Raw genomic sequence first — 24,227 nt, 5'->3', positions numbered from 1 at the left:
TGGTACGATTCAGAGCCACAGTCACTTACTATGGGGCGTCCCGGAGGGACCACGAATGGAACAGTCCAATTCTCTGGGGGTTTGTGTATTTTGGGGAGAAGGTAGAATAATTAAGACCCTAACCATCGCCTGACGCTCCAGGTACATGGGCTGCGTGAGAGGGCCATAGTAGATGGGGTCATTAAGATGAAGTGTCGCCTCCAGAATGTAATTAGTTCGATCCTGTATTACAATTTGCCCTCCCTTATCCGCCGGTTTGATAATAATCATGGCGAGATTTTAATTTGTTGAGGGTTAGGGTTAGGGCTCCCGAACCTGATCCCCAATTCCCCCCGCGCACGTTAAGGCCCCCCGGTTGTACGGTACCAGTGTTGGGCGTAACGCGTTACAAAAGTAACGCGTTACCGTAATATATTACATTTAGTCAGTAACGGAGTAATATAACGCGTTACTAACTATATTTCGGTAATATTATTACAGTTACTGAGTCCGGTAACGCGTTACAATCATGGACATAATAAAGGATGGACCACGGACTGGAAAGTGGCCGCCCATTCATTCCTATACAAACTGCTCAGTGGCTCAGGGTAACATACAGGAGCGATTTGCTTCCGCGTTATGCGGCCAAGACACGTGGCCTAGTCCGTGACGTACCGGATGCAGAAATATAGAACGCATGCGTGCCCATCCCCCCACTCCGGTCCAACAACAATATAAAATGATACCGTAATGCACATGTTCTTTGTCTTTGGATCTTTTGAATAAATGGATCAATACATGATGAATCACAATGATCGCAAGCAGAGGACCGTGAGAGTTATTGAGCAGCAGATGAACCAGTTCAAAAATCGGACACGTTAACGGAGCACTGAACTAGGCCCTCTTGGATGCCATTTGTTTCACTACGACTCCTTTCAACTGCACACCCCTCTTCCCCCGCGAGATAAGGGCTAATAAAACGCTTGAGGTGGCGTTTTGAGGACATGGCATGAAGGTAATTATTAGCCTTTGATTGATATCCAGACATTTTTTGCGGAGACACATTCCTGTTCCCCACTTGTATTGGAGTGAACGGAGATATCTACTTCTGGGTCCCATGATTTGAGGGACCCGTCCACAGCCCGCTTAAACAGCTGCAATACCAGGCTTGGCCGCTGAGCACTGGTGGATTGCGGAAGTATGTGTTCCTGGGGGCTTGGTTACAATCCGAGCCACACAGACTCCAGCCCTTGTTTGGCTGTATATTTTGTCTATTAAGACTTTGTTGTTTGGTCCTAACCAAAACATTAATAGGCTCTAAGCATAAGTTCCTTGTAAAGTCTCTGTGGGACTGAAATGTTGAATGTGTTTCATTATTTATGCTGTTCTCATGCTCTTTTTTATTACTGCTATTTACTGCTATTTCAGGGCAGGATATATGATCAGGTTCTAAAATACTTAATTACAAAACATGCCCTGTCTGGTGGCTGTTAGACGTCATTCTTGAAGTGCACTTTTATTTTATTATTGAAATAGTATAAACTATTAACATGTTTGATTTCATGGAAATGCAACTTTTTTTGTTAAATGTTTGTGTGGCTGCACTTTGTAACTAAGGAGCTAATAAATGAGGCATAGAAAAATAGTTTGTCATGTCGTGTAAAGGTTTTGGTTGTTTAATTATTCTATATCATAACATTATTGTAATTCAGCCATTCATGGAACACACTACATGCAGATGCAATATAGACCTCATTAGACTTTAATGTTTGCCCCCCCCCCTCCGCCTTGTCCTGAATGTTTATTTTGGTGAAAGTAATAAGTAACTTATTACTTATTACTCTACACAGAAGGTAATATTGTAAAGAAACTTATTACTTTCAAATGCAAGTAACAAGTAATATGAAATATATTACATTTTGGAAGTAACTTGCCCAACACTGTACGGTACCCAAACGTCGAATCCAGAGGCGTTCGACTTGACATCTGCTAGCGGTAGACCACCTAAGGTTGCTATGTAACGACGTGGCGTACAGTGAGAGCAAGCCGTGCATAGTAAAGTGTTGCACTAGAGGGAGGTGTGTGTCCTTCTCTCGCAGAATGTTGTACCTGTGCTGGGCGAACCTAGTGAGCAAAGTGTTTTGGGTTTCTCCCACATATTGAGCGCCGCAGACGTCGCACCAGATTAGATAGACACAGTTCTTGGAGAGGGGGCTCCCCCGTCCCTGTGTAGGGAACACGTCGTGTGTGGTTTGATTGCGTACCCAGGGTCGGTACCGGAAAAATTGGCCCTGCGCATTCGGTCTAGGGCGAGACGACGAATGGAGTTTAGCCTGGACAAGGATGTCCCGGAGGTTCTTGTTCATCCTAAACGCTGCGATGATGCTAAAGTTATTAAGGAGGGTGGTTGAACTAACCATGTGTGAAAAATAGTTTTTAATTTCCCTCACTAGACGAACCGCCGACGGGGAGTAGGTGGTAACGAAGGGGAGATGAGGGCCAACAGCAACCGCTTTGGTTTCTCTGAACGTTCTGAGGGCCTTTCTCAGAAACGATCTGCAGTACCCTCTGGTGGACAACGCAGAGAATAGTACCTTGGTGGCTGACTGAAAGTCCCCAGGCCTAGAGCAGATCCTATGGAACCTAAGCAATTGTGATTTTACAAGCCCGGCATATGTGTGTCTGGGATGAAAGCTGGACTTGTGCAGCAGAGCGTGTGTGTCAGTGTCTTTAAAGTTGACCTTGATGTCCAGCCGGGATGTGGATGGGAACTCTGGGCCCTTAAATGTGGTCGTGTCTAGGAAGTCAACAGAGGAGGGGCTAAAGGTAGATTTAATAGTGATGGACGGGTTGTGAGTGTTTAGAATGGTTAAAAAGCCGTCAAAATCCTCCCTAGAGTGTGGCCACACCCCCCAACTATCATCCAGGAATCTAAAATAGTGTAACGTTTTTTTGGGACAGGACGCCAGGGCTGACACCTCCCATTCGGCCATGAATATGTTTGCGTAGGGTTAGGGTTAGGGTTAGGTTGAGCAAGTGGCACATGGGAGAGAGCGGAGGGCACAGGCACAAGCAAATATATTAAAATAATAACTTTGGCTTTTGGATAAAGAAAATAATAAAATAATAATAATAATAATAATAATAATAATAATAAAGGGTTGGGGTAGGGGGAAGAGCTATAATATAGACAAGAAAGGTTATGGTTAGGAAGGAGGTGGAGAAGGTTATGGTTAGGAGAGGAGATGGAGGAGGTTATGGGTAGGAGAGGATACTGAGGAGGTTATGGGTAGGAGAGGAGATGGAGGAGGTTATGGGTAGGAGAGGATACTGAGGAGGTTATGGGTAGGAGAGGAGATGGAGGAGGTTATGGGTAGGAGAGGATACTGAGGGGGTTATGGTTAGGAGAGGAGATGGAGGAGGTTATGGTTAGGAGAGGATACTGAGGGGGTTATGGGTAGGAGAGGATACTGAGGGGGTTATGGGTAGGAGAGGATATGGAGGGGGTTATGGGTAGGAGAGGATATGGAGGGGGTTATGGGTAGGAGAGGATATGGAGGGGTTATGGTTAAGTTATAGTAAGGGCTGGATGTTGACTGGAACTAAAAGGAAGGAATAAATAATAAACAGATGAGTTACGAAGGGGGGCGAGGACCACCCTCATTTATGCCCAACGGAGCAGTAGAATCAAGCCTGAAAATCCACCTTCTCTCCGCTGCCCTTCTCTGGACCAGGGTCCAACCTAGATTGGTCTCCAGGCCAGAGAGGGAAAAGTTGGAAATATCATGTTTGGCAAAATGGGCGTACAATAACTTTGAAAACGTCCCCCTCTGAATATGATATATATGTTGGTAAAGTCTCTGTTTTATAGTGGCACCTGTTTCGCCCACATAGATGGTTCTACATTGTCTGCATTGGATGGCATAAACAACATTGGTGGAAAGCAGCGAGAAGGTCTGCCAGATGGGAGTTTGCCAAGTTGAAGATGTATTTGAGGTGAGTGAAGTAGGGATCCAAGGTTGTGCGTATCGTCTTATTTAGTGCCGTATGAACCAGCATATCTTTTACATTTTTATTGAGGCGATATGCCATGATGACTTTAAAGGTTGCGAGTGGAGTGGTTCGAAGTTTAACAGCGTTGAAATGCTGTTTGATGGCTTGGTGAAGGGGGCCTAGTGAGCGAGAGAATGTTGTGACGAGTGGGATTAATTGCTGATCTATGTTTTTGTCTTTAGCAGAGAAGTTGGCCTGGTCGGATGGAAAGAGAGCGGCTACTTCATGCTTGATAGTACGGAGAAAGCGTTTGGAGTAACCGCGGGGCCTAAGGGCCTCAAAAAGGGTCCTAGTAGCCTCCACTACATGGTGAGGGAGGGAACAAATACGATGGAAGCGGATAAGTTGGGATTTGATAATAGAACGACAAGTGTGTCGGGGATGGTAGCTGCTGCTAAATAATAAAGAATGCCTGTCAGTGTCTTTGAAATATACTTTAGTGCCTAATGTTTTGTAACCATCTTTTACCTCAGTAAAGAAGACTATGGTGTCCAAAAAGGGGACCTGCTGGAGATGAAGAGTATGTTTAAGTGTGATACGGGGGTGGTGTGAACTAAGAATGTGAATAAAGTGATTTAATTCTGTCTCGGATTTATCCCATAAGCCAAAAATGTCATCAAGGTACCGATAATATAGGAGCGGACGTGACGGGCATTTGAGAACAGCTGATTCTTCCCAGTCAGCCAAATAGATGTCTGCATAGGCCGGTGAATATTTTCTACCCATAGTGCAACCGCTTATTTGGAGGAAAAAAGATTTATCAAACAGAAAATCGTTCTGGGTAAGGGTAAGCTGTAAAAATTGTAAAATAAAATAATCAGGACGAGATAAAACGGATGATGATTCCAAGGCTTTTTTAACAGCCTCCAAGCCCAGAGGAGTATTGATATTAGTATAGAGAGAATCAACGTCTACAGAGAAAATAAACGTATTCTCAGGGACGGTTAAATGTTTCAGTTTATTAACAAATGTATACGTATCTTTGACGTAACTCGGGTGTGAATGGGACAGGGGATTTATATAGTAATCTATAAACTCTGCCTGGCGATAAGATTCCGAACCACAGTCGCTCACAATGGGACGACCCGGAGGGACCAGATATGGTATAGTCCAGCTCTCTGCAGCCTTATGAATCTTCGGAAGAAGATAGAATAGTCTAGCGAGCGGGAGATCCGGGCCGTAGAGGTAGTTAGCTTGTTTTGCTGTAATAAGGCGTTCCTTTTTCATTTGATCAATTAAAGTTCTGACCATCGTTTGTGTCTCCAAGTACATCGGCTGTGTGAGAGGGCGATAATATGTAGTGTCGTGAAGTTGACGTGTCGCCTCCAAAACGTAATTGGTCCGATCCTGTAGGACTATTTGACCACCTTTATCTGCTGGTTTAATAATAATCTCCTGCCGAGATTTTAGATCTTTAAGAGCCTGCTGTTGTTGGGTGTTGATATTACCCTCCCCTTTATGACGTCGGGGTCGGAGGTCACGAAAGGACCGGAGGTCGGGGTCAATTAGCTTGCGTATGGGTGTCGAGACGGACTCCATGGCTGGCTCCCACATAGACGGTATGGTAAACGGTAGGTTGGAAAAATCTGTATCAGAATAATCCAGAATTTTAAGACGCCGGTGATATGTGTGCATGTCTCGCCTCAACAGGTCGCGGTGTCGGGATGAAGGTGAGGCCCCGTTCGAGGACCTCGCGTTCTAGCGGGGACAGCTGGACGGTGGAGAGGTTAGAGACATTGGAAAGGGAGACCGAGGGGGGCGACGCTGCGCCTAGCAACCCAACTGTAAACCCAGTTGGTCCAGCCAGTCCCTCATCATCGATCTCGCCGTCTCCGGAGTCCAGGGGATGTTATCATGAGTGGTCTGAAATTTGAGTAGAGATAGTTGGTTGAGGTAGCCAGAGCGGGAGTCCACGTCCTCTATGTGATCTCTAACAAAGGTGTTAAATGCTTTAACACAGCGAAGTTGGCAGGCGGATAACCTGATGGAAACGGTTAGCAGAGGAATAACAATACGGGCCTGTGGGAACTTCTCTCTGGCTAATCTGACCAATCGACGGGTGTCTTTAATGATGGTGAGTGCTGTCTGTACCCTAAGGCAGTTGTCAATTTTGTGTCCGGTCTAGGGGACGTAAGCCTAAGCAGGATGGCCGTGAGATGTCTAAGTGTCGCTCCTGGATAGCTGTCTGCCTGGATAGAGTCCAATTTAAATGTAGGTATGCGGGCAATATTAGAATCCCCCATAATAATGACCGGTTGTCTAATGGGGAGGGACCAAATGGAGGCCTTCCGGTTGGTGTAAGGATGTAAACGGGGCTGGTAGCAAGAAGGGGACCCGGATTGGTCATCTACCGATGATTCAGATGGAGAGGGGAGGAGTAATGGGGGAGAGGAGGGGGAGGAAGAAGAGGAAGAGGTAGGAAGAGGAGATGGAGCCTGGTGAGACGATGTGATGTTCGGTTCTTCCCCTGTTGTGGTAGATCCATCTGCAGGAGGGATCAAAGGAGGTGAAGGAGAACAAGGGTGGATCTCGGCAATGAAGGTGAGCAGGTTGGGTTGTTTTTTTGCATTCTGGTTTGTGTTATTTTGTTTGACGACTGTTAAAGTGGTCTCCTCCGTCAGAGAAGGCGGTGAGGAGGTCAACATCAGTGGAGAGGTCAAAGGGCAAAGCTGCCCCTGAGTCGGGTTTCTCCTGCGGGAGAGACGACTGGGTCTGGGGGTTGAACAGGTAAGAGATGTAATTGGGGGTTCAGGGCCTGGTGTGGAAGACTTAAGGAGGGTCACTGAGGTGTGATCTATAGGAGTTGGAGGAATGGTGTCAGTTAAGGTAGTCTGTGCTGGTAAGATGACAGGAGGTGGACGTGGTCTGACCACCGGGAGGCGTTGTGGTAGGGGAGGGTGGTTTTGCCGTGGTGGTTGAGGGGCTGGTGTAGCTGTAAAGGTGGGAGGAAAGCGTCGGGCCAAACCAAGGGAAAATGGTGGGAGGGAGAGAAGAGAAGGGATAGGTAAGGGCCTGGAAGGTAAGATGAGTGTGTTGCGGTGTTTGAAGGGAAATGAAGCAGTTAGTGGTCGTGTAGGGAGCGGTGGGAAGGTTGCGTTGTCTGAGATAAGCAGTGGAGTAGTAGGTGGTGGCAGATCGGCAGTAAGACTGGTTAACAATGAGCGAAGTGTAGTGATAGATGAGGGAGTCAGGCCTCTGCCGTACCTTTGGCGGGCCCATCTAAGAGCTCTATCAAGGGCCTCCTCACTAAATGGGCTCAGGGTCAAGGGGAAATCCTTTCGGATTCTTCCATAATGTTTCTGTAGGATCCGTAAATTATTATTCAACCAGTCAATTGTGTTATTCTTAATTTCAGTTAAAACAATGTCGTCCGGTGCCGCCGGTTTGATGAAGGCTGTGAGGTATGCTACCTTTCTAGCCATCCCCAGCGGGGGGACCCCTGTAATGAGGGCTTCCGACAGAATCTCTGTGTGGTGGATCGATTGGAGAAGTTTAAACTATGTTTTGCTTAATAAAAACTCTGAATTGCTTGATGTGTCTGTCCCAACAGGAGTAACCTTGGAAGGAGGAGGCTTCTGTGGTACTGTGTTGTAGGTACCCAATAGGCTAAATCTGTTTTTATAAGAGTTAGCCATTTTAAAGGGGGACCCAGACTAATTCAAAAGAAAAAGAAAAGCGGGGAAGGGGTTGGGGTATAAAAAAAGAAACGAAAAAGGGAAAACAGAAGAAAAATGCAAAACAAACTATCATAAGGTTAAACCGCAATTCGCATTGAAAAAAAGATTTGCTAGAACAGATGTAGTTGTGGTTATGCAGCTGTGAGTCAGATCGTAGAGTAAACTAAAAATAAGAAATGAAAATAAAAAATGTAAGGGAATGAACTATGCAAAACCAAAAAGGAAAAAGTCAAAGGTAGAGGGTTGGTGGGATGTGGTTGGTCCGATGGTGAATTGTCTTAGCTGGGAGGTAGATTGTGTTCAGGTCAGGAAACAAGATGTTGCTGATCGTCTGGTAGGCTGGTGGTAAGCTGGTTGTGGGCTGGTGGTAGTTCCCAATAAGTGACCCTAGAATGGTTCAAGGGAGGGGGGGCGGGTGGAGTTGGGCCGGTTGGTTGAGTAGATCGTAGTAGATGTTGTGTCGGTCTAGTCTTCAGTGTACACACATACATATATATGTATATATATGCACACACATGGACACACGCCCAAAAATCACAAACCCATACTCTCTTCTGTAATGAAAAAAAGCCTTAATGTTGGAATGGCATTGTTCGGGGAAGGCAGGAGTGTGTCCCTGTTGTTTCTCTGTGTGTGTTTTATCTTCTCATAGCCTTGCAGTGTGTACACACTTTAGAAAAAACTGAACTGAACACACAGATGTTGGGGTACTCACCGCCCAATAGACCACCAGGACAAAAGGAGAAGGTCTGAACAACTCACTTCACGACGTGGACCAGATTGAGTAAGTATATTCCAGAAGCAGTTAAAAAAGTAAATATTTATTGGATCTAGAAACAATAAACTAAAAAAGGTTGCACACCAACAAAGGTTAGGGTTAGGGTTAGGATAGGGTGTTTTAACCGAAGTGCACCCCGGTGCAGGCCGTTTTCGGTGAATATCTTTTGACAGGAAGGTGCTAGAGAAACGGGAGGCAGACGCACCCCCCCCCCCCCAAAGGGAGGAGCGGCTTTCCAACGGCGCCAAGCCCGAGTCTGTGCGACCTTCCCCCCCCGAGATGTGGAGTCGGGCATCACATATGCTGCTGGCCGTAGCGGCTTTGCACAGCAAAATCCTAAGTGTGCTCGGTGAATATATTTTGACAGGAAGGTGCTAGAGAAACGGTTAGGGTTAGGTACAAGCATTAAAGGAGACTCCGGGTGCACGGGCCATCATCATGCAACTCCCCGAGATCCTCGACACACTCCCACATTAAAACACAAAGGTTATGAAGTCCCCAATCTAGCGATCGTGAGACATTTTGGTCTGTTCTTTCTTTTTTCAGAAGCCTTTTTTCCGGGTCGCGTAGCTACGGACAAGAAGGGACTCGCCCCCAGTACCTTGGCATGCCCGATGGGCCTCCTGGTGGGCGTGTCTGGTGACGCCGTCCGCGGGAGGGTCAAAGGTCAGCCGGACAGGGGGGTGTCGTAGTCGTACGAAGGGGCGTGGCGAGGAGCTGGAGGAGAGACGACCCGGAAGGGCGGGGCTCACTCCGCGGCAGCGGCAGGGCAGGAGAAGGCCGTGAGGCTTTCTTTGAAGGGCTGACGTGGCGTGTGGGCCCCCTGGGGGGCGTGTCCGGGGCGACGCCATCAACCGGGATGTTCGAGGGCCAGCCGGGCGTGGGCGGAGCCAAGGGAGGACACACGGGCTGACCAGAGGGGCGTGGCGTGGGCGGAGCCAAGGGGGGACGCACGGGCTGACCAGAGGGGCGTGGCGTGGGCGGAGCCAAGGGGGGACGCACGGGCTGACCAGAGGGGCGTGGCGTGGGTCCAGCGCCGGGGCTTGGCGGAGGTGTGCGCCGTCCTCTGCGGCGCGGCCGGAGGGGGTCTCGAGCCTGCAGGGGGAAGGAGAGGGGGAGGGGGGGAGGAGGGGGAAGGGGGGAGGAGGGAAGGGAGGCTAGGGGGGGGAAGGGTGGTAGGAAGGGAGGGGGGCGTCGGGGGCAAGGGGGACCGGTCCCTGGCGGTTCGTGTGTGGGCGTCCCAACCCCGGGGAGATGGGTCGCGGGGGACCCAAGGGGGAGGGAGAGGAACCGGTTCGTGACATGCGCAGAAGTGACTACGGCAACCCGGGAGGCGGGAGGGCCAATCAGGTGCCAGGCTGGATCAACACTTTTGAATTTTCAACAAAGACGCATAACGCGTCACGATCCATGATGGCTGTCCGGAGACGGGGGGACCAATCAGGTGCCAGGCTGGATCAACACTTCCGCACGGTGACAATAGGTGATGACTGACAACAGAGGACGCCAAACAGGCCGATAACATGTGGTATTCGGACTGTACGGGGAAGCACACACAAAACACAAATTACGCGAGTCAGACAATGTAAACGATCGTACCGACAGGACATAAACGAATACATTGGACGGGGCGGGTGAATAAAAAACGACAAACAACAATAAAAGACAATAAACGTAATTCAATGAGGGGATAAAGGGGCAAATAAACCAATAGAAGGTATGGAATAAAGTACGAGCGTCACAATGAAAGTGCGTCACGTGTCATCATTCCAAGATGGATACCCGGAAGCGGGGGGACCAATCAGACGCCCGGCTGCAGAAGGAGAAGACAAACACAGAGTGAATTGAATAGATTAAATAATGTAAACGATCATACCAATGGGACATAAACTAGTACATTAAAACGGGGCAGATGACAAAAAATAATAAACACAATACAATGAAGGGATAAATGAAAAATAATAAACGGATAAATGAATAGATAAATCAATAGAAACTAATGGAAACAACCGAGAGGCAGACGCACACACACACGCACGAGCGGTGCTGGGTCAGGCCAAACGGGGGGGACATAAGAACGGTGGTGAGGGGGACCAGAAGGGGAACATGGTAAGGGTCAGGGTCACAACAGGGTCAGGGGTCAGAGCCCGGGGAGGGGGACGGTTGGGGTTAGGGCCAGATGAGTGAGGGGTCAGGGTTAGGGGCAGATGAGTGAGGGGTCAGGGTTAGGGCCAGATGAGTGAGGGGTTAAGGTAAGGGCCAGGAGAGGGAGGGGTTAAGGTAAGGGCCAGGAGAGGGAGGGGTTAAGGTAAGGGCCAGGAGAGGGAGGGGTTAAGGTAAGGGCCAGGAGAGGGAGGGGTTAAGGTAAGGGCCAGGAGAGGGAGGGGTTAAGGTAAGGGCCAGGAGAGGGAGGGGTTAAGGTAAGGGACAGGAGAGGGACGGGTTAAGGTAAGGGCCAGGAGAGGACGGGGTTAAGGTAAGGGCCAGGAGAGGGAGGGGTTAAGGTAAGGGCCAGGAGAGGGAGGGGTTAAGGTAAGGGCCAGGAGAGGGAGGGGTTAAGGTAAGGGCCAGGAGAGGGAGGGGTTAAGGTAAGGGCCAGGAGAGGGAGGGGTTAAGGTAAGGGCCAGGAGAGGGAGGGGTTAAGGTAAGGGCCAGGAGAGGGAGGGGTTAAGGTAAGGGCCAGGAGAGGACGGGGTTAGGGTGGACGGTGAAAGGGTGAGGGCAAGGGGCCGTGCGCAAGGGCCGAGGCGAGGGGCACGTCTCAGAAGGAGAGAGAGGGATGGGGGGCACACGAAAACAACCAACACCTACGGCTCGGGGAGGGACACACGGGACCACACGGGAGAAAACAAAACACAACCACAATATACAAGAACCTTAAAATGTATAGGGTGAACAGGTGATGGGCAACAACAATAACACACACAACAACACAAATCATGAGCCCTATAGGGCAACGATACGGCTGAGGGCGGTGTAGTGTTTGTTGAGGACGGTCTGGCCGGACTCGCGTGCCCAGGTGTTGGTGGGGAGGGAAGAAGATCAGGAGAGTCGATAGGAGGCACTGGCGGGTTAGGGTTGGGGTTAGGTTCAAGATTAAATGGCATCATCACACAACTCACCTGGATCCCCAACCCAACCCCACACTATGTGATGACGTCCTGGGGGTATGCTACTGAGAGTTCTCGTTGATGAGCCCCTCAGCAGTGGAGCAGCCGAACGAGGCTTCCTGGTAAGTGATGCAAGCCTCCTGGCGGTGCTGGCACGTCTGGAGAACATGCACGTGTGCGTGATCGGCGTGACGACGTCCGCGGGCGGGTCAAAGGTCATCCGGGACCTTCTCGCGTTGCTGACGCGTTTCGTGGACCTCCTGGTGGGCGTGTCCAGGATGGCGCTGTCAGCCGGAGGGTTGAAGGTCAGCCGGGCGCGGGTGGAGCCAAGGGGGGTGCCGACGGGGACAGCGTCCCGACGAGGGTTGGTCTGGGCAGACCCACTGGGGGGTGTCATGCCGGGAGACGCAGGAGCTGGCAGAGGGGGCGTGGCGAGGGTCCGGCGCCGTTGCAGGGCGGAAGCGCTGGTCTGGGCAAACACATGGGGAGGTGTCGTGCCGGGAGATGCAGGAGCTGGCAGAGGGGAAGTGGCGAGGGTCCGGCACCAGGGCAGGGCGGAGGTAGGCGTCGTCCTCTGCGGCAGGGGCGCGGCCGGAGGGGGTCTCGAGCCTGCAGCAGGGCGTCCGCGTGTCCTGGCGGAGGCGGTGGCCGTACTGGCGAGCGGCCCAGGAGGCAGCCACATCAAAGTTGCGCCGCCAGGCAGGGTCCGCAAGGCAGGAGAGCTCACTCACCTTCTGGGCCACCGTAGCCCTGTAGTGGTCCCGCAGGAGGATGGTGGTGGTGTGTCCCCAGTTGCGAGCGTTGCCATCAATGAAGCCAAGGGTCGCGGCGTTGGGGACAGCAGGGCGGCTGCGGATGGAGGCCGTCAAGGAGCCGGTGAGCCTGGCGATGATGGGGAGAGGGTCCGGGCCGGAGGCGTTGTCCAGGTGGTGGGCCGCCTTGATGGCCGCGAGGATGAGGCGGTTCTTGAGCGCGAAGTCCGGGTCATCGGAACGGGGGAAGTCCGTAGTTACAGACTCTCAGAGGTCATTCGTTATTTGATTGTCCTTGTTGGACCGTATGTAGGCAATGCTACACAAAGGAGCCGTGCATTTACTGTTGCGCAGTGTGTCTGTGTTTCAAGTTCAATGGTGGCCCCACATGTTCAACGTACATTAACCATGGATAGTCAAGCGCCGTGTTGTCCATTATCCCTTACATAACCGCTATGTCAGTGACACAATTAGGCCTAGGCTTTTTTTATTCTACAAACTCATATTATAGCTGTGAGAATTGTTAAGAAAAATCCCCTCCATAGTCGCCCTGGAGTCACAGGCCGACAGTCTCCTGCAAGAATCAGGGAAACCTATTATAGGACATTCATCCCAAAAATTAAACATTTAGATGAATACGTGATACTTTGTTTTGATAGTTATATACCTCTGATTGGAGATTGATTGTCGGCGGCTCCTCCAAAATAATGTTTGTACCTTCAACTAAAAATGACACAATTAATTTACACTCAATCATTTCACATTTGATTAGCATGACAATTATTTATGTCCATTGCCAATACATGAATACATACTCATTACAAACGCCTTGGAAGTCGAGGCAGTGCCAGTGGGGTCAGAGGTCATCCCCCCTTCCACCATCATCGGCCGACCTTCGTTATTGGCGAGAGCCAGCTCCTCCGAAGTGGTGAAGGGTGGTGGAGCAGTCCCCCTCCCAGTCGTATTCATTTGGGTTTTCTTTTTATTTGCTACAGGTAATCAACATGAGATTAAAGGTTGGAGCCTAGGTCATTGCAAATCATAGGCTAGATTCACCTGAAATTATTCAAATGGATGCTTACAACTTCCCACATTGAATAATATTTTAATATTTATTTTTGACTCGGCCCAACGTTCGTAGGAGCGTGCTGGCAACACATCTATGGGGATAAAAGGCATGATGTTGCATGATATTTTTCAGACAATATGCAGAATCTTTTCACTTTCGAATTAACACGGTCGGCTATTTTTTGCCAGCACGCCACCCTAGCCATATTATGGGCAACCGTGTTCCCCTTGGCTGTGATTTGAACTTTGAATTCCTCGTAGGAGTTCATAATAAGACACTGCTCGCTGCTAATCTTAATTTTAAGACACTGCTCGCCTTGGGTGAAATACACCGCTCTGAGAGCGGTGTATTTCACCCAAGGCGAGCAGTGTCTTAAAATTAATCGATCGAGAGCGGCGCTCTCGATCGATTAATTTTGCATAAGGGTGAGTCAAATGACGCGAGAAACGCCCCTTTTGTGAACGCGCATTGAACCTAAAGCGGAAAACCTGGTTCAACTAATTGAATCTAAAGTGAGCGTCGTGGAACCATTTAACTCTGATTGCGAGTTGCGGCTCTGTCGAGCCAGGTTTCCCCAAGAAAGCCTGGGTATGTTCAGCGAGCTTCGTGGTATAACCCCAGGTCCCAGTCTAAACAATCAGGCTTGAACAGAGTGACACACAAACACACAGACACTTTAAAGGAGTTTTTCACCCGCTCTGTATCCTTGCTTGCCCCAACAAGTTTGTGCGGCGTGTTTGTTGTTTTGTTTCCGGTGTAGCTAGATCCGGTATGGTGTTGTAGTTTTTCTAATGTGACTAGTTGTTGCTAGACAGCAGGTGAAACAACTACAACGTTTGCCAAGCCAAAAGAGCGTTAATCGCGCGTTAAAAAAATGAACGCAGTTAAAATTGGTTTGCGTTAATGCCGTTAATAACGTTAAACTGCCAGCCCTAATAAAGACACACATAGATAAACATGCGCGCATGCACAGACGCATATATAAACACACATACACAAACACATAGGCCTATACAGGAACACAAACACATATACACACACACACACACACGTATATATGAACACACACACACTCACGTACATATGAACACGCGCCACGTGCACACACACACCTTATTATAAACACTCAAATATACACACAGACACATGTACACCCGCACATCTATAAACACACACACACACACACACACACACACACACACACACGCAGATATGAACACACACACGCAGATGTGAACACACACACACGCACGGACTACACACACAAGTATATATAAACACACACACACTGTTTTGGTGATTTATATTCATGTAGCCTACTCAACTATAATATCCTGTATCCATCGCTATCTCTAGTCTTTATAGTGCAACACTTAAAAGCCGTTGCTTTAGTTATTTCAAGATTTAGTTTATATGTACTCAAAGGATTTTTTAAGTACGCAGAGAGAGAGAGAGAGAGAGAGAGAGAGAGAGAGAGAGAGAGAGAGAATTTCAAGATCTCATACAGGAGTTTCTGGCTGCCCTTTATGTCTTTCTGTCCTTTATCGATACTGGTATCAATCTGCTCTCAGAATAACCACCAACCTCCAGGAAAGACAAACTCCTCCTCATCTACCAGAGTGGTGTGCACAAGGCCTTACAGAGTGAGAATGGACACCTGGACTTGTTCCTCCGCTTCCTCCTGGGCCTGACTGAAGTCCAGTTCTCTGTGGTTTCCCCGATAAAGAGACAAAAAATGTACAAACCTGGCGATCGGAGACTGCTTATTGCAAAAGTCATCCTGGATCGCGATTCTCTTTCAAAGCGCAGAAGAGATGAGAGAGGAGAGGGAGAGACAGGGGAGAGTAGAGAGAGAGAGAGAGAGAGAGACTCTCTGTAGGGTAACTGTAGGCCTACAGACAGACTGTCTGTCTGTCTGTAGGTTCTTCTGTTAATCAAGTAAATATTTTAATGAGACGGTTTCCTTAAGTATAATAAGATATGAGTGACTTAAATGACTTATTGACTTATTATAGCATTGTTAACATAATGTTAATGTGAATGTCATGAATGTTGTTCATCATTTCGGGCATCTGGCAAGGATGCCCACTAGGCGCCTCCCTTGGGAGGTGTTTCAGGCACGTCCAGTGGGGAGGAGACCTCGGGGAAGACCCAGGACTAGGTGGAGAGATTATATCTCAACACTGGCCTGGGAACGCCTCGGGATCCCCCCGTCAGAGCTGGTCAATGTGGCCCGGGAAAGGGAAGTCTGGGGCCCCCTGCTTGAGCTGCTCCCCCCGCGACCCGACCCCGGATAAGCGGATGACGATGAGGATGAGGATGAGGATATTATAAATATTTTTATTTTATTATTTATTTTCTTTAAAGTTATTTTCCCAGCAAACTGGCCTGTTCCCTAGAGGAGCAGTATGGGGAATCAAAGTTGAAACAACTTGCCCAAAGGTTCAGACTTGATGACAGAAAAATTCTTGAAGGCTATAGGGATTTTAAGGATAACTCAAGCATCATTCCAGAAAACCTTGCACCACTCCTGAATATCGACCATCTCATTCCAGTTAGCACTGCTGAGTGTGAGAGGGGGTTCAGCTTAATGAACATCATAGTGTGCCCCCTGAGATGCAGTCTGCACTTGGTCACAGTGTCGTCCTTGATGTTTATTCAACTGAATGGCCCACCACTCAGCCACCACAAAGTTCAATCCAACACGTATGTGAAGTCCTGGCTGGTGAAGCACAGGGGAGCCATGAACTCCAGAACACGCCCCTGCAAGGCAGGACCTGACGTGGAGGACAAGGAGGCCCTCTGGGTACTACTGTGAAAAGCATGCATACTAATACACACACATACACACATGCCATAGATAGATAGTTCTTAATCTACACATACTTTTCTTTACTGTTGAAATTTGAATAACTTGAATAAACTACAAACACATTCATTGACTGTCATTGATTGATTTAATATGACTTTAATTGATAACATAATGGAATATAGCCAGGCTAGCCTTACAGAGTCGCGACACTTTGCGTTGCGTTGTGTCGAGGTCGGTCTGATCAAAAAATTCATAGTTTACCCACCCCTAATTTGACCACTACAGCCCTGCCTAACAATACTAGGGGCTGGCAGATTTATGTCAACTTTCCTAACTTCACTTACATTACAAGATATGGCCTATATATCTTTCGTTTCATCTACAATTAGGTTCAATGTTTTACCAGTCCTGTACTGTTGTTGAGTATTACTTAATTCAGAACATGGAATAACGTATCATCTTTAACGTTAACTTAGATGTCAACTAGCCTAGATTTCAACGGCTCACCTCAACCTCGTAAACTTTATTTTTCTGTGATGCCTGGACGCTACCCTTGATAACTCCCCCAGGCAAAACAGCTACACTGACCACTCTGTTGGAGTGAAACAAATTCAACCCTTTCTTTACTCTTTCAGGTATCTCACTGAAGAAAGTAGTTATTGTAAAAAGGTTCACAGGTTCAGCCATTGTTGTTTGTTTTGATGTTCGACGGAGCAGTTGTACCCAGAAGTTTTATATTGAAAGGATGTTACATCACGACTTAACAGCCGAATTGTCGTATATAAGAATAAATTGTTTGATGCCGATATGTAGGGTAAATGTGGGTATCAGGTTAATTGGTTTGATCCAGATATGTAGGGTAAATGTGGGTATCAGGTTAATTGGTTTGATCCAGATATGTAGGGTAAATGTGGGTATCAGGTTAATTGGTTTGATCCAGATATGTAGGGTAAATGTGGGTATCAGGTTAATTGGTTTGATCCAGATATGTAGGGTAGTGGGGGTATCAGGTTAAATGGTTTGATCCAGATATGTAGGGTAAATGTGGGTATCAGGTTAATTGGTTTGATCCAGATATGTAGGGTAGTGGGGGTATCAGGTTAAATGGTTTGATCCAGATATGTAGGGTAAATGTGGGTATCAGGTTAATTGGTTTGATCCAGATATGTAGGGTAAATGTGGGTATCAGGTTAATTGGTTTGATCCAGATATGTAGGGTAGTGGGGGTATCAGGTTAAATGGTTTGATCCAGATATGTAGGGTAAATGTGGGTATCAGGTTAATTGGTTTGATCCAGATATGTAGGGTAGTGGGGGTATCAGGTTAAATGGTTTGATCCAGATATGTAGGGTAAATGTGGGTATCAGGTTAATTGGTTTGATCCAGATATGTAGGGTTATTTTGGGGTATCAGGTTAAATGGTTTGATCCAGATATGTAGGGTAGTGGGGGTATCAGGTTAAATGGTTTGATCCAGATATGTAGTGTTATGGTGGGGGTATCAGGTTAATTGGTTTGATCCAGATATGTAGGGTAAATGTGGGTATCAGGTTAATTGGTTTGATCCAGATATGTAGGGTTATTTTGGGGTATCAGGTTAAATGGTTTGATCCAGATATGTAGGGTAGTGGGGGTATCAGGTTAAATGGTTTGATCCAGATATGTAGGGTAAATGTGGGTATCAGGTTAATTGGTTTGATCCAGATATGTAGGGTAAATGTGGGTATCAGGTTAATTGGTTTGATCCAGATATGTAGGGTTATTGTGGGGGTATGAGGTTAATTGGTTTGATCCAGATATGTAGGGTTATTTTTGGGGTATCAGGTTAAATGGTTTGATCCAGATATGTAGGGTTATTTTGGGGTATCAGGTTAATTGGTTTGATCCAGATATGTAGGGTAGATGTGGGTATCAGGTTAATTGGTTTGATCCAGATAAGTAGGGTAAATGTGGGTATCAGGTTAATTGGTTTGATCCAGATATGTAGGGTAAATGTGGGTATCAGGTTAATTGGTTTGATCCAGATATGTAGGGTAAATGTGGGTATCAGGTTAATTGGTTTGATCCAGATATGTAGGGTTATTGTGGGGGTATGAGGTTAATTGGTTTGATCCAGATATGTAGGGTTATTTTTGGGGTATCAGGTTAAATGGTTTGATCCAGATATGTAGGGTTATTTTGGGGTATCAGGTTAAATGGTTTGATCCAGATATGTAGGGTAGTGGGGGTATCAGGTTAAATGGTTTGATACAGATATGTAGTGTTATGGTGGGGGTATCAGGTTAAATAGTTTGATCCAGATATGTATTACTGGTCACTGCGGTGCCCGCGGTATCGGTGCACGACGGGAGTCGTGACGGCCGGGAGTCGCGGGAGTGCCCGCCGCGCTCACGGTGAATGAATGTCCAATCCAACCATTTCTTCCTCAACTCTGCTTTCTTGGCCAAGAGATCTCTCTGTGTCGCTCTCTCTGTCTCTCTCTCTCTCCTTCTCCCTCTCTTTGATTCTCTCTGGTAGTTTAATTGTTTGTTCGGTCAAGTGTGGAGAGAGAGAGAGGGAGGTCATGTTTCCCGAAGCTCCGCTGGGCATTGGAAAGAACTACTTAATTCATCGTTCAGATCTACTTTATCTTATTTTATTTACCTAACAGTATATAGTTTGTTTCCGTCGTCCTCAATCGCTCGATTCAACAATACATTTTGGCACTTTTTACTCCCGGATCAGACCGCAGAAAAAGCCTTGGACTTTCCTATCGCCAACATGCCTCTGTATTCGGATATCTCCAAACTGAAACAGACATTGGCTTTAATTGAAACGAGACTAGCAGCAGTAGAAAAATGCAAAGGACTATCACAAGATACAGTGCCGATGGGTGAGTTCGCTGAGCTCACTCAGATACAGCAAGATGATCAAAGCTACACTGTATCCTTCCCGAAGCTGGACATGAGAGAGACAGTTCCAGCTGCGTCTTACTGGAACAGAGTCGGCGCTAAGCCAAAGCAACATACCAAAGTAAATCAACAAGTTCACTCAACACCAAATGCTAAGCTACCCAAAGCTAAAGTTATCAGCCGGATTAGCCCGTTACTCAAATCAACCCTGCCACTGAAGAACCGTTCCTGCCACTTCAAGAGTCCACGAACGCGCCTGCCACCGATGCACCCCTGAGCCCCGAGATGCGTCCGGACGGACAGTGCGGACAGAAACGGAACAACCAGTCGCCACGGAGGCGGGCTGCGCATGTGTCTGCCACCGTCCAACAAGGGCCCATCTCAGAGAAAGCAGATGAACCAGACACTCTGATTATAGGAGACTCAACTATCAAGGATATAACCGGTAAGAAGATCAAAACATGCATCTTCCCATATGGAATGGTTAGTAATATCAACCATAAACTAGCCAAAATCATATTGGAAAACCCCAAAATCTCACAGATTGTTGTGCATGCAGGATTTAATGATATTCAAAGAGAACAGTCAGAACTTCTGAAGAGGGATTACACTGATCTATTGGATACACTGGACAAAATACACATCAAGTCTTCCATCAGTGGACCCATACCAACTGTTGACAGGGGAATAAACAGATTCAGTCGTCTACTTGCACTGAATACATGGCTTTCCAGAGTCTGCAATGAAAGAGGAAGGGACTTTATTGACAATTTCAACTTATTCTGGGGGCGCAAATATCTTTTCAGAGCAGATGGCCTACACCCAAACAGGTTAGGCTCAAAACTGTTGAGTGACAATCTACTCTTCTCGCTTTACGCACAGGCCACAATCTTGCCATGGTCTGACGCACAGGCCACAATCAGAGCACAGGTTGAGAAGAAGCGAGACTACAGCCTCCCCCACACAACTACTCTGCCACTATCTGACACACAGATAGCAGACAGCCCACAGACCTTGAAGAGAGACAACAGCCCGCCCGACGCCATCAACACTGTGCCCTCCCCCATCGCTGATGCTGGCTTGGCGAGGAACGGCCACCCCCCTCCTCTGCATTCCCCCATCGATGATGAACTCCAGCCTCATCTCTCCTATAGCCACAACAACAACTCCAGCTCCGATGTCTCCCTTTGCGATTTTCCAGCCGAATTTAAGAAACTGGAACATGCTGGCATCAAACTTGCATCTGTGTCAATGATAGCATCGCCACGTCATGGCCGCAGGCTGCTAACACTGCTAACACCCAGGAGGACGGCGCCCCGCCCCCGCCCCGATAGTAGTCCTGAGTATTACTGAGACAAAAAAGGGTTCAGCCGTAGACACAGTATAAAGGAAGTTTCTCATAATCTGCTGAACCCAAGGTTGCCTACGTCAAAGCAGGGCAACTTTCGCATTCATGCTGTCACCACTAAGAGAGTAAACAAAGGGAAACTTAGACACACTGCTAACCTCACAAATCTCATATCTATTGCCTCCAAACCAAAAACAACCTTAAAGCCTATCAACAGCACCATCAGGATGGCTCTACTTAATGTGAGGTCTCTTAATAACAAATCATTTTTAGTTAATGATTTTATTAACACTTCCAAACTGGATTTTATGTTTTTAACTGAAACATGGCTGGAACAAAATAACAGTGCAACCGTTCTGATAGAGACAGCTCCTCCCGACTATAACTTTTTTGATGCATGTAGATCTGGAAAAAGAGGTGGAGGGGTTGCTGCTATATTTAAAAATGTATTTCAGGGGAAACAGATGTTATTTGGTGATTTTCCATCGTTCGAATACCTTAGTGCTGTATTGAAATGCTCCCCCAGAGTTCTCCTATTAATTATTTACAGGCCACTCACATATTCTGCAAATTTTTTCGATGAATTCACAGAATTATTGTCTAGCATCTCCACAGAATTTGACTGTCTAGTTATAACTGGTGACTTCAATTTTCATACTGATGATTTGAATGACAAGTGTGCAAAAAAACTTTTTACCATTTTGGACACATTTGAACTGTCTCAACATGTGAAAGAGGCTACTCATTGCAAGGGGCACACTCTAGACCTGGTTATCACAAAGGGCCTCAATGTTTCTGATCTCTCTGTGACTGATCCTTCCTTGTCTGACCACTTTTGTGTTTTCTTTAACATATCTTTTATTCCCGACATACAGACAAAATCAAACACTGTCAAAAAACGGTATATCAATGAAGATTCTAATGTACTTTTTAAAAAGGCCATCTCCTTGCTACCACCTCTAAACCCATGTACTGCTGATGATCTTGTAGAAAACTTTAATTTGAAAATTTGAAAGTCATAGATGTCATTGCACCTTATAAGGTTAAAACGATTTCTGGAAAGCAAAAGGCACCCTGGAGAAAAGCTGCTTCTGTAACAGCACAGAAAAAGGAATGCAGGAAGGTTGAACGCATCTGGCGTAAAACAAAACTTCATATTCACCATGATATCTATAAAGAGAGCCTCCGTGCCTACAATTTAGACTTAAAAAATGCTAGAGAAACATTTTTCTCCAATATCATTAAAACCAACACTAATAATGCAAAAACCCTATTTGCAACTGTTGACAGACTGACCAACCCCCCAACAGAAATTCCACCTGATCTCCATTCCACGCAGAAATGCAATGAGTTTGCAGCTTTTTATATTGATAAAATTGAAGGTATCAGACGCGCCATCAATATCTCCACGTCAAACAAAAATGTTGGACTACCAACCTGTTCAGGCAAAAATTACGTGGCAAGGATGGCATGCTTTAATGCTATAGACTCTCAAAATCTTGTGGAAACTGTGACACAACTAAAGCCATCCACCTGTTGCCTTGATACTATACCTACCAACCTCTTTAAGAATGTTTTCGACTGCCTAGCAGTAGACATATTGCAGATAGTTAACAACTCTCTCCAGTCAGGCAAGTTCCCAAAAGCTTTGAAAACTGCAGTTATTAAACCCCTTTTAAAAAAGCGGAGCCTAGATGCCTCTATTATTAACAACTACAGACCAATATCAAATCTACCCTTCATAAGTAAAATCATTGAGAAAGTTGTCCTCCAGCAACTAAATCACTTCCTGGCATCAACTGGTTGCTATGACACCTTCCAATCAGGATTTCGACCCCTGCACAGCACTGAGACCGCCCTTATTAAAGTTGTAAACGACATCCGTCTTAACACAGACTCTGGCAAAACCTCAATACTAATGCTACTTGACCTCAGTGCTGCATTCGACACTGTAGACCATACATTACTTCTGGAAAGGTTAGAAAACTGGGTGGGGCTTTCAGGCACTGTCTTAAATTGGTTCAGGTCCTACCTACAAAATAGGAACTACTTTGTTTCCATTGGCGACTTTGTATCAGAATCAACCAACGTGACATTTGGAGTCCCACAAGGTTCGATCTTAGGACCCTCTTTATTCAACATCTACATGCTCCCACTAGGGCAAATCATGCAAAATAACAATATTGACCATCATTGCTATGCTGATGACACGCAAATCTATGTATCGCTATCACCAAATGACTATCGGCCCATAGATCTGCTGTGCCAGTGCATTGAGCAAGTGAAGGAATGGATGTGCCGAAATTTCCTTCAACTAAATGAGGACAAAACAGAGATAATTGTATTTGGTCCTAAAACGGAAAGGCTTAAAGTAACCCAACACCTTCACTCTCTGTCCCTGAAAACTTCAATCAAAGCCAGAAATCTAGGGGTTATCATGGATTCAGATTTACATTTTGACAGTCACATCAAATCAGTTACAAAATCGGCATATTATCACCTTAAAAATGTAGCAAGACTTAGAGGGCTCATGTCCACCGAAGACTTACAAAAACTTGTACATGCCTTTATCACTAGTAAGCTTGATTACTGCAATGGTCTCCTCACAGGTCTTCCAAAACAAACTCTGAGGAAGCTTCAGCTTGTTCAGAATGCTGCTGCTAGAGTTCTAACAAAGACCAAAAGATTTGATCATATTACACCCATTCTGAAATCGTTACATTGGCTTCCTGTAGGTCAGAGAATTGATTTTAAAATCATGTTGCTAACCTATAAATCCCTACATGGTTTAGGCCCAAAATATTTAACTGATATGCTTCCACTACATCAGCCTTCTAGACCACTAAGATCCTCTGAGACCAATCTGTTAATTATCCCCAGAGTAAACACAAAACATGGGAAAGCAGGATTTAGTTACTATGCAACAAATAGCTGGAATAAACTCCCAGAGGATTTAAGACTTGCCCCAACTCTGAGCACCTTTAAAACAAGACTGAAGACTTTTATGTTTGCTATAGCTTTCTGCTAAAATCTTAAATACATTGCACTTTCTAAAAAGCTTTTTTAACTCTGCCTTTATTTTCTATTTTAATACTAAAATGCCTTTTTCTATATTAACCATTTCTTTGCATATGTCTTTCTTTTACTTATCTATTATTTTATTTTATTGTATGACAATGTTTATATGTGAAGCACTTTGAGTCTGCCTTGTGTATGAAAAGTGCTATATAAATAAAGTTGCCTTGCCTTGCCTTGCCTTTGTATTTCTGTGACGGACAGTGCTGTTAGCCTGTCAGAGGCAAGACATTTGGATGTCATGAATATTCATGAGTCAGAGCCGAAATCCTGGCGTTCCTCCCCGCCCACCTCCTCCTCCACCCTAGAACAGCGTGAAACAGGAGCACCTACTAAAAATTAATTTAAAAAAACACGCAATGACACCTTTACATTGTACAGCATACCAACAGCAGAATAACTCAGTGGAAGAGATGGAGCACTATCTTGTTATATCAGCATAGTAAGTCACTTTCCACTGATTCACTATCAGTATTGATATCATTCGACCAATCGTATTGCTGTGGAAATAACAAAATAGTCTTGAAGATTTTGAATCAGCAACATGCAGTCCTTGTCAAGACCAAGACCACAAGTATTGAAGCCACTAAATATCATGAAGTTTATAATTTAAAGGAAATATTTACCTGTTTCCTCTGTTTCCACTGATCACCATCCACTAACTGATGTCTTCTGTTTTTTTCT

At 46.3% G+C, this 24,227-nt stretch overlaps 1 long non-coding RNA gene across 1 annotated transcript; it reads left to right on the top strand.

Moving 5' to 3' along the window:
* The first annotated feature begins 937 nt into the window (after positions 1-937).
* Positions 938-4,616, top strand: LOC115529200 (uncharacterized). Its single transcript, XR_003973490.1, has 4 exons — positions 938-994; positions 3,874-3,975; positions 4,215-4,341; positions 4,506-4,616. It is a non-coding gene; the product is annotated as an uncharacterized LOC115529200 (long non-coding RNA).
* Positions 4,617-24,227: the final 19,611 nt, after the last annotated feature.

This window comes from Gadus morhua, chromosome 17, assembly GCF_902167405.1.
Source record: "Gadus morhua chromosome 17, gadMor3.0, whole genome shotgun sequence".
Lineage (NCBI taxonomy): Eukaryota > Metazoa > Chordata > Actinopteri > Gadiformes > Gadidae > Gadus > Gadus morhua.
This window is presented reverse-complemented; position numbering and strand designations above follow the sequence as displayed.